The following is a 12,106-nucleotide window of genomic DNA, read 5'->3' on the forward strand; positions in this document are numbered from 1 at the left end:
CAAGTGTGTGTTTTGCATTGGTTCTGGTCGTTTACTTGGCTTTGTAGTTTCAAAGGACTGGATTCGTCTCGACCCGTGAAAGGTTCAGGCAATCATTGACTTGCCTCCACCTTCAAATTTGCTTCAGATTCAAAAAATCTAAGGGAAAGCAAACTTTCTAAGGAGTTCCATTCCAAATTACACCGAACTTGCTAAAGGTTATACGCGTCTCTTGAAAAAAGAAGTACCCTTCAACTGGGATTAGGTCACGCAAACTTCCTTTGATGCTCTAAAGGAATCCCTAATAAAAGCATCATTAATGTACGCTCCTGATTATCAAAGAGACTTTAACCTGTATTTGGCTGCAGCGAATACGACCATCGCAATGGTTTTAGTTCAAGAAGACAATGGAATCGAACATCCTATTTATTATTTAAGTCGAAACTTAAATGATACAAAAAGTAAATACTCCTATGTTGAAAAGCTGGCTCTCGCAGCAGTTCAAGCAATACAGAGATTTCGACACTATGTTCTCTTTCGAAAAACTACCATTTTGTCAAATTGCAACCCCATGACTTACATCTTGTCGAGACAGTTGCTTGGGGGCAAATATTTGAAGTGGATAGCAATTTTGCAAGAGTTTGATCTGGAATTCGTAAAATCCAAATCAAAGAAAGCTCTAGTTTTTACGGAGTTACTATGTGATTTCCCATCGTCGTCCAACAATTCAACATCTAAAGCAACAATCGTGGATGAATTTTTGTTTCTGATATCTTCAAGCGATCCGTGGTATGGAGACATAATCATTTATCTCCAAGCCCAAACGTATAGTTCTAGTACCTCTCACTCAGAACAGCAACGTACTCGATACCAAGAAAAAGACTACATGATCATCGGTGATACGCTTTATCGTCGTGGTGTCGATACAGTTCTGCGAAGGTGCCTCACCCATGAGGAGGCTGAAAAAGTCCTGAATGATTGTCATTCAGGCGCATGTGGGGGGCATCAATCTGGTTATGCTACGGCACAAAATATTTTACGAGCGGGATACTTCTGGCCAACAATGTTCAAAGATTGCATAACCGCAGTCAGAAGTTGCCATGCTTGTCAAATCTTCGACCGCAAAACCAGAATACCACCCGCACCTCTGCAGCCAGTAGTTGTTGTTGGGCCATTTGCCAAATGGGGCATAGATTTCATGCAATGTAACCCCACCTCGGCCGGGGGGCATGGGTATATCATAGTCGCAGTTGACTATTTTATGAAATGGGCCGAGGCAATGCCTACATTAAACAACAGCGGCGAAACGGCCACTCTTTTCTTTCTCAATCATGTAGTCTCTAGGTTCGGCATTCCACAAGCTATAGTCACAGATCATGGATCACATTTCCGCAATCACATGATGGTTTAATTGGCTGCCAAATTAGGACTGTCCCATGACAGCGCTACTCCGTATTATCTGCAAGCTAACAGGCAAGTTGAGGTGATTAACAAAGTCCTAAAACGCATGCTGCAAAGGATGATTGGAGTCCATAAACGAAGTTGGCACCTAATCCTGTACTCAGCCTTGTGGGCATACTGGACATCGATAAGAAATGCGACCAGATTTACGCCCTTTCAACTGGTGTATGGCCTGGAATTGATCTTACCAGTTCAGTGCGAAATTTCATCTCTCAAGCTCACAGTTGACCTCCTCCCCAGAACTTCAGAGGAAGAGGCTCGTTTCTTAGAGTTAATCCAACTAAATGAAACCCGTCGTGACACCGCCTTGGCTAACGAAGCACATAAGAAACGATTCAAAGCACAATTTGACAAGAATGTCAAACCCCATGTTTTCTCAGAAGGTGACCTGGTCTTGCTTTACGATCAGGAATCTGATAAATTGGGAGCAGGTAAGTTCCAGTCTTTATGGATGGGTCCCTACATTGTTAAGCGTACATTAGCAAAAGGAGCCTACGAGCTAGTAGATTATGACAGGATTCCACTGTCGCAACCCCGAAATGGGTTGTACCTAAAGCGTTACTATGCTTGACTCGGCATGGTAACCTCTTCATATGCTTTTGTTACATTTTTGTTTTCATTAAGAGTGATATTTTTGGTTAGGTAATCCACTTTTGCATTTTGTTGCAGATGTCGAACCCATTGGAATCATTTTTTGGATACGTCGACAGGGCGAGCCATAGTACGCGAAACCTATCTTCTGCAGCTTGGGCCATCTTTGATCCATGCGGTGAGTTAGTGAGTTTCAGAGGGGTTTGTATTGGTTAATCAATGTACAATATCGTTGAATATAGTGCATTGATAGAACTCCTCTGTGATGCCATCGTGCATGGCATACGCCGACTTTTCGTCAGGCTAGACTCATAGCTCGTCATTCTATAGCTTATGGGCATCTATTCCATTTGGAATCCAGCTATCTATCGCATGTTCCTAAGGGTCAATATTTTGGAAAGGCAGTTCAATTCTATTCAATATCAACATATTTCCATAAACTTAAACACATTAACCATTCATTAGTAAATTATGTGTTAGATAGACATTTGCAACATTTGTAAAAGAAAAGCATTTTATCAATAACTGCATCAGGATCATATAACTTAACCGAAATAAAGCTCCGAAAATCAAAAATATATATATAACTGTTTATAGTTTGTACATAGTGTTCTATGTCCGGGACAAATCGGTCATATGACCCAAAAACTCAAAATGCAAGGGGGCACCCTAATCTACTAGTGCTGGTGATAACTAGTCACCGCCTGTGCAATCATGCGCAAGAGCTTAGTCCATCGGCTTGGCACACTAGTGGTATGGCGTTGTAATCTCAAAGGCAGCTCATCAGTCCTCACGTCTGAAATACCAAGGGTGAGACCCTCGATCTGATCCTGCAACACTGTAAGGGTCTCGGATACATCTAGGTTGCGAAGAATGGCCCTCCCTACAACCTCTCCTGCTGGAATGACAACTGCTGCTCTCGGGCGCACTGTTGGTCGCACTGGCCCGATATCTGCATAAGCACATGAGTTTTGATTAGTCTTGATAAATATTTAAAAAACACAAGAACATTATAAAAACAATAAACAAAGATATGGTCAGAGATTTTTACCTATGACACCCCACTACTCGCCAGCCGACAACACCAAATCTGGGTCACCCCAGAAATCCATCCCAGCATATGGATACTCGGCATAAACCATCTGCTGATGGTTGAACCACTCGAAGAAAGCATCAAAGAATGAAACCTGTGATTGACCAGCATGTCTGGCCATAAGGTCGACCCATCTCTGCATCCGTGGCTCAGTCGGTGGTGGTAGGCCAAGTGAGATGTACTGGGGCTGCATCAGTGGGATCCTCTCCAAGGCGAAAGTGGTCAGAATAGAACCATAGCCAAAGTTCTTAGATCTTCCATTTTTCACCTTGGTAATTTGTTCTTTGATCACTAGAAGTACTGCATCACACCAGTTGAATACCTTGGGTTCGAGGCATTCCAAGGCATACTGCATATAGGACCTGTTGGCCAAGTGAAGGGCCGCGCTACCATCCAATCTAGCAAAGGTGAATAAAATAGTCCTCAAGGACCGGTCTGTGACATCTCGGATGTTGATCTTGCTGTCTCTGCTCGGCTGAGATCCTTCTCTACAGTATCGGCGAATATAATCCCTCACAGATTCACCCCCACAAGCAGAACCTGATAATGAGAGAGTGGAACCATGCCTCGATAAACCAGTCAAAAAGTAGATGTCCTCAACAGTCATGGGGATGGATTTGCCTCTTATCTAGAACACTTGGTTGGTAGGATCCCATGCATCGAGGAAATATTGCAACAAGTTGATTTGTTGCCTCATGCTAGACATGCGGAAGAACTTGAGCAAGCCACAGTTCCACAATGTAGTTACCGTACTCGGATCATGTAAGGAAACCATGTCCTCTTCTTCATGCTCGCGTTCACGCCATGTAACAACCATTTTTGCTCCAATGGATCTCTGAAAAGCAAACAAGGGAAGAATTAGGATCCTGATTTGGCAAAAAAACAGGCAAAATTTCCATGAAAAATCAGTGCAAAAGTTTTCCTCCTTGCGCCCATCGCACCCTAGTTGTGTACTAGGTGAGATGCATCCTGACTGGCCAATGGCCAGCCTAGGATGCATCGCACCTTTCGATGTATACTAGGTGCGATGGGGGCAAAATGAAATGTTCAAACCCCAGGGGTCCGGAAAAGCAGGAAAACATGCTCGGAATTCAAAAAGGAAAGAATGCAATTGAAGAGCTCACGCTTAGCTCCTACCTGGTCCAGACGTCATCGAAAATCGTCCACAAAATCTCTCGGAATTAGCTGATGAAAATCAAGGGGGAAAACACCTATAGAGCTCCAACAATCACAACTCCAAATGAAATGGTAAAATGAGGGGTAAAAAACTATTTTTAAGTTACCTTTCACGTAATTTAAAGTAGGGTATTAGTTTTTTAACTCATTTTTCAAGCATATGTCCTCATTTATAATCAGTTTCATGGAGTAATTGAACAGGTAGTACGACCGTCAAAAGAACATAGTGTTAATGGTGAATCAAATATCAATGACCATTATCACGAGCAGTTTTACGCGAAGTTCAAGCTCATTAAAAATTAAACCTAGCAATGAGCATATGTTCCACCAGAGTTTAAGCTCATTAAAAAATGAACCCACCTCCAGTAAATAACCATTGCGAACGCATTATCATCAGCTTTTGAGCCTTGGTCGTGTTCTTACTATCACCTCCACTCTGTTTTAGCCGATCATATGCCTCCATTTGATTGTTTACCCCTTTTGAGGAACAGCTGTGACAAGTGATTCTGTTAGCCATCTTCTTAACACTGTCGTGATTGGAAAGTTCCAACCCTCACCTGGAACTAGCTGCTACCCGAAATATCACTCGTTCCTAAAAAACGAGTCTCCTTTAAGCTCTTTTCATCTGACTCATAAAATATGAAAAGATTGTCGAGCAATTGGCCTCTCCAGCTCGTTAAAGTGATTGGAAGTGCCATCTCTCCTCTAGATTTTAATCTTTTTGGACCTGAGGGATTATTACACAAAAATATTGAGCATTTGTCTTGTTCAGCTCGTTAAAACTATCTAAAAGTCATCCCTTCTGCATTGTTTTATACTTTTTCGGACTTAAGGGATTATACTACAAAAAACGAATATTGGAGTTTCCTTTCCATCTCTTTTCAGACTCTCTAAAATTGAAAAGGACCAAGTTATCCTTGTCGTTAAACTTGTTAAAACAATAGCAACAAACTTGTCCATTCAGACAAGAGCGAGTTTCACTGTCGTTAGGCTAGTTAAAACATAGCGACAGGTTTTCCCGAAGGGAAAATTATAGAACAAGAATATGTTATCCTCCTCAAGCTTGACAAAAAATAAAGAGGTACTGGTCAGAAATGACTGGGGAAAATTGGGAAGAAAACTTGAAGAAACTTTATTGGTAGCAGGTCGCTCTTGAACATGACACTTTCACTCCATCACCATGATTAAGTCGGGTTGGGTTATTCCGTTCACTGGTCACATCACCATTGGTCCACCGTACCATCCACTTTTGGGGTTAACGCTACCAATCCATTTCAGTGCCACCGATATGTTCAAGAGAAGTCGTTCAGAGAATTCACCTACCCAGCTTGTGTCTCATCCACTGAAATACCTTTACGCTTCATTCTTTCATGACTGCCACCTTGAACCTTGTATCATCAGATCGTTTTCACCTCTACAAAATAATTTGCTCTGTTCCGTGTCGTAGATGTGGGATCCATCAATGCCCTCCTACGACGGGTCACTTCTTGTCGACATCAGCTCATTATCCAAGAAGCTAACCTAGGAACAACCCTTTCAGTACTTTGAAGCTTGCATGCCTCAATGGCAAGTTTCTCACTTCTGGCAACAGGTTTACATTAATGGCCTTCGACTGAAAGATTTTGCATGGTCTTCAACATCGACTCATGTATTCACACCACGTGAATTGTATTGCAGTACCTTGAGGGTCATCATCATCATCAGTGATTCCTCTCACGCCTGTTAACAGCTTACATCATTGGCTGGTAATCAGGCGATGTCCTTCCATGTTCGACATCAGAACATCTTTTCACATGGATCGACTTCTACTTTCAGGCGAAGATTGAACGAATTTTGAAGACCCCGGATCTAGTTTCATCCATCCGGGCTGCGATATATTCAGGAAAATAAAGACATCAAATGTACATCATTACTGCATAGATAATCATCCAAACTAAGGGATGATGGCTCTACTAGAATCATCAGTCTGCACACACACGGTTGTCTGCCCTATGTACATGAAAATGAATTTATCAAGCTGAGCATGGGAATGCCCGTCTCAACTAGATCATGAAAATATTATGAAGATAATGTATTGTATTGTATCTTATTACAGGTCACCTTCAAGTTCGAAAAACCTCATATCCTCATTATAAAGCATTTCACCCAACATCAAAAGATTTATGACCTCATGCTTTAGGGGGAAACTGTTATAGACATATTTGGGCACTGCAACCCCAATCACATATGTCCATAAACCAACGACTTCTAAGTCCCTAAAAGTGTTGTTTCATACCCTAAAGGAGCAAGGTCAGTTGATTACATCATCTCCCAGAAGTTCTCCATGAAAAACCACTCAAAACTGGTCAAAGCAGGACCATACAGACTGCCCAGTGCTAAGGGTGTGATGCATCTCACCTACCACATGTAAAAAGTGCAATGCATACTGTAAAGCCCTTCTGTAGGGTGCGATGAGCGAGAGCAGACAAATGGCGCAAGCAATTTGCTAGGTGGAAACCTTGAGAATCTTCTAGAAGTTGCTCATTTGACACTTGCCTCCCTAAATTCGCCGAAGGATGAGTAAGAGATCATGAAATATCCAAGTGGAACCAAGAACCATCAGAGAGATGACAGTAATCAAAATCCCAGAAGCTGACTCACCCCCCTGCAAATATCTATATATGGATCCCTCCTCCCAGAGATCCAGAGATTGGAATTTGGTAATTTGCAAAGAAGTGTTGTTGGTTTCTCTTTGAATACATTGTTGGGTGATCTTGCTTTGTATGAGGTGAAGAGGGCTTGCAAGCTGGGAGGATGGCACTGGGTCAGACCAAGTGGTTGTAATCCTCTCTTCTACTACTTTTATCAATAAAGCTATTTGAGTTTTCCTCCATATTCTTGTGTATCTCTGAATATTCTGTTGATATATGCATTTGTATGGTCAATAGATGTCTGATCCTATATTGTTTATAGTGATAGATCTCTATGCTTTGATGGTATTATGTTGCTGTGATTCTACAGATGTTCTTTGAAGCGGGACAAGTAAGGAAGCAGTGGTGAAATTCTGTCAAAGGGGAAAGGAAACAAGCATGGAGCCAAGCAAAAGACTGAGGTTGGTACTCTCTGCTTCTCTCTCATCTATCTCTCATAAAGGAAAATACAAGTAACTTTAGTTTGTTTGTTTCTAAGATAGCTACCCGTCTTAGTGGGACTAGTAGTTCTGAATAGACGCTAGTTTTCCCAGTAACAATTGGCATTTTTTTGACTTCATGCTTTAGGGGGCAGCTATTACAGATCCATTTGGGCACATAAAATCCCAACATCCAGATCAGTGTTTTGGGCTCATCAAACTCTAATTTCAGTTGCTTCATGCCCTAAACAAGTCACCCCTTTGAATGCCTCCTTCCTAGACAATGTCATGACTTTAAGACATCAAGAAATAGCCTCTAGAGGGACTAGCGCAGGTAAGCCCTTATGAAGGTGCGTTGTAGAGCAATTGAGTCCACTGCCAGGGTGCTGTGTAGAGCACTTAGGATTCCTTTCACCTGCACTGGGTTAGAATGAATGAAATTCACGTAGGGTTTGGGGAATATTCTTATATTTTGGAGTCATCTAGAAGGTCCCCTCACTTATCAACTCCTATCAGCTCGAAAATGGATGAGGAATGAGTTAAGGTGCATCCTATCCTCTCATCCCTTCCTCCATGGAACTAATTCTAAGTATGGAAGGCCATTGAATGCCACCATTAATGACAAAACCTCCATCATCTTCCTATAAATTGACCACTCATCTAAGTGATCAGGGGCTGGATTATGTTGAATTGTAAGGAGATAATGAGATAATGTTGTTATGAGATTTGGCTTTGAAGCAAGTATTGTAATGCTACAAGTTTGTCATGATTTTGATGTGATATGGACGGGATCCAAGCTGGAGGAATGGCTTTGAATTAGACATCGATGGTTGTATTTCCTTCTTCTATCTAATAAAGTGTTTGAACCTTTTTCCATGTGTCTGTATTGTTTCATAATGCTTATGTGTGAATTGTATCTGATTTCTTTCACTTATATTCAATAAATCGTATGCTTTGATCAGTTTTTGTCTCTTGTTGTGTTTACAAGGTACTTCTCAAGCAGATTAAGTACGAGAAGGAGTGACAGAATCGATACAAGGGAGACGAGAGGAAAGCAGAACTACAGGTAGTCCTTCTATCTTCTCATCTTATCTATTGCTTATAGAAAAATTCTAAAACACTTTAAACTGTTGTTCTAGATACAGCTACTTATCTAGGGAATTAGTATTTATCTGTAGATGCTAAATTCTCCAAAACAATTGTGCACGTCGTACTTCAGGACAAAGGAATTAAACATTACTTCTCCTCTTCGCGGCTTGTTCTGGGTTAGCATAAACTCATGCAATTCGCATCTACAAGGACTTGCTCTGATACCAAACTTGATCCAAGATCTTTTACTTACAGATGCATTAGAATTACATATAACAGATTTAATTAACCATGGAACTTAAAAGCACATAAACAATGCAGAAATAATCAGAAGAACACAAAAACCATGACATAATGATTTGATTATGGAGTTCGTCCAATTTGGACTACATCTTCGGGCCTTGCTCAATAGTGGGGAGGCCTTCTTTTTTATTAGTGGCATAAAAGAGATAAAAGTACAGCAACAAGCAATTTCAACCCTTATACCTCCAAGTTGATAGATGGGCAGAGAATGGAGAGCCCAACTTTGAAAACAGATAGAACCACTGAACTCCTGGCAAAAAATAGTGCAAAAACGCCTATCCAAACTCTCAATTTGGATAATTGGGCCTTTTGCAACCTTCTTGGAACCTCCCTACTGCTCAAGGCAAGGTTCCACCCTGCTGCCAAGGTCAAGGTCCAATGTATGCAGTAAATCTATGTATTTGGCCAATCCTCCCCTCCTTTCTCCGACACAATAGTCATATATATAAGATCATGGTGGCATCCCTCAAAATTGGGGCAGTTTCAACATAATACCCAAGGTTAGCAGGCGGGAGCGGGCTTGAAGGATTCATGGAAACCACCCTTCCGCAATAGTAAGCCACTGTCCAGCAACCCATTTCAATAGTGCATGACTCTCGGCGGCGGGTTCATCAATAGTTCCAACTTATTGGCAAACATTCTAATGCCCAGACACAACATCCTGCGATAACTATGGACCCGACAGGAAGATTCACCATATAACATAATGTCTTTGCGTCCGGCACTCCCATCGCATTATCACAATCGACGTGAAACCCTTGGCGCAATGGTTAGCACTCTGCAACACCTGTGGACCCATTGGGTTTATTAATCACACTGTATAACATTTCGGGTCTGGGCCCCTTATCGCAGTATCACAATCAGTTCCCACTGCAAAATCGCAATCGACACTTTTCCCCTAAATTATATTGCAAGAACTAGATTTTTCGTGCGATTGTGATATGCAATGTATATCTCATCGCAACTAAGTCATGTCAGGGCCAATTCGTAACTCCTCCAGCCTGCGATATCACAATCGCAACCAGGAATGCCAGGGGTTGATTCTTACTTAAGTGCTCCTCCTTTTTGCTGATATGTGATATGCGGGGTCCAGTGGCATCCTTTCATGTGGCACTCCCTTATTCGCTGAAACTATGCCATTTCACTTCTCCCTGCTACTTGGACAAGTCAAAATAAAAAATTGACTTGCTCTAACTTTGTCATTTGGACTCGGATTTGAGCTTCGTTCACAACGTTGGAATTAAGATGACGAGCACTTCAATCCGATGCTAAGCTTATCCAGATTCTACCACTTTGAGTTTTGTTGTCATGCCACTGGTGTTTTTTTGAAGATCTACCTGGATCAATGTCCACTCTATCAAAAGCCTTTGAAATATTTAACTCGTAGATGAGGTCCCTTTGATTTTGGATGCGAATGGAGTGGAGACCTTCCTATGCTAAATTGATCGCTTCATGGATTTAGTGGTCCTTTAAAAACCAAAGTTGTTTAAGATAAATGTGGTTTGAGATAAAAGGCTAATCCATAGGGGAATGCTTTTAAAAATGATTTTGTATATGGCATTACAAAGGGAGAAAGTGTGAAACTGATCAAAGGAGTTAGGTTTGTCTGGTTTTGGAATGAGGAAGATAAAGGTGATGTTAAAAGGGGCCAAAATTTGCCCATTTATCTTAGAATATTCAACCACTTTCAAAAGATCATCCCTAATGAAATCATAAAAAGATAAATGGAACTCTATTGTGAGATTGTCTAAACTAGGGATCTTATCCTTTTGGAAGCTATGAAGAATTAATTCAAGTTCAACCTTGGTCATTTCTGCCATCATATCATCATTTTCACTTTCTTCTATGAAACTTGGTAAATAGTTTTTAATTTGAAGAACCTTGTCAATGTTTACTATGAAAGGCATTTTAAAAATGGTTTTAAATTAATTGCATCCTTCTTCAACAATGTCATTGAAGGCTTTCACCTTGGACCCGTCTATATTTTTTATTTCCCAAATAACATTGATGGCTTTCCTGAGGATTGAGATCTGGAGGAGCGCGACCGCGAGGAAGAACCATGGTGGAACCCTAGCTAGGGTTTGTTACAGAGTCCACGATTCATGGCGGTTGGCACCTGGAGCTACTTGGGACCGACAGCACTGACCACCTGAACTCCGACAGAGGTTTCGATTCACGGGTTTCTTTTTGTCTTTTGCGCTGCGGTCCCCTCCTGGATACTTTCTGGCGCACCGACCTCCGTTCTTCTCGCTGAAGGGTCCCCGGCTCGATCTCCATTTCAGGCGCTATACTCCGACAACAACTATGGGTGACGAAGACATAGTGGATTATGAAGCGGACCCCTTGCCCCACCAGGAAATCTGGGCACATACTAGTAGGCCTCTTATGATACCGAGGAGTGTAGCACTCGGGGTCGCGACAGGTGCTTCTTCGCAGCACCCGCACTTGCCGCTCAAAGGGAAGGATAAAACCCCGGAGTATTCTCTCGCGGACGCCGCCCCACTGGACTGCCCACCGTTATCTCCTGCCACGCTACAGATTCTGGGCTCGTGTTTACAAACCTCGCCATCTCTGGACGGCCCGCTTCAGCTTCACATCAGGCCTAATCTCCCTTCACCCCAGCCGCCTCCGCCCCCATCTAGCTCTCACTCTCCCTCTGTCTCCTTTATGTCGCAGAACCATCGGCTCCCCCCCCACTCCTCCCCTCCCTTCCCTCCGGGTACTAGTACCTCGGCTCCCCGCTCCCCTATCCGGTCTGGCTGTTTCACTACTCCGCTGATACCTGCTTGCTCCGCGGGCTCTGCACAGCACAGCTCCTCGGACCCTTGCCGCAAACTGCTGAAGGAGACCCCCTTTGGCAAGTGCTTTGAGAAGGTGACGAAAGGCAGATGCCTACGGGTTATTGAAACTGATTTCAGTGTTATCTTTGGGCCTGAAGCCACGCTGCCAGACGTGATGGACGCCTCTCGCAAGGTCCTGGTTGGTAGGGTTCGTGGACGCACCTACACGGCAGAACGATTAAAGCTCTGGGTAGAGGAGATCTGGGGCTCACTGCTTAAGGAATTACCAGAGGTTATGGTCCTCACAAGGGGCTGGTTTGCCTTGCACTTCAGTCGGCCTGATCTCACACAGTGGATTCTTTCACAATATTGGCACATTGAGCTAGCTCCAGTCATGCTCAAGCGATGGGATCCTTTATTTGATCCTGAACGAGAACAATTGGGGGCCGGCCCCATCTGGGTTCGACTACCTGGACTGCCATGGCAATTTTGGAGCACGTATGCATTCAAAAGGATAGGGAACAC

This window comes from Pinus tabuliformis, chromosome 4_1, assembly GCF_031772625.1.
Source record: "Pinus tabuliformis cultivar Carrire ecotype Pingquan chromosome 4_1, CPIR1, whole genome shotgun sequence".
Classification (NCBI taxonomy): Eukaryota; Viridiplantae; Streptophyta; class Pinopsida; order Pinales; family Pinaceae; genus Pinus; species Pinus tabuliformis.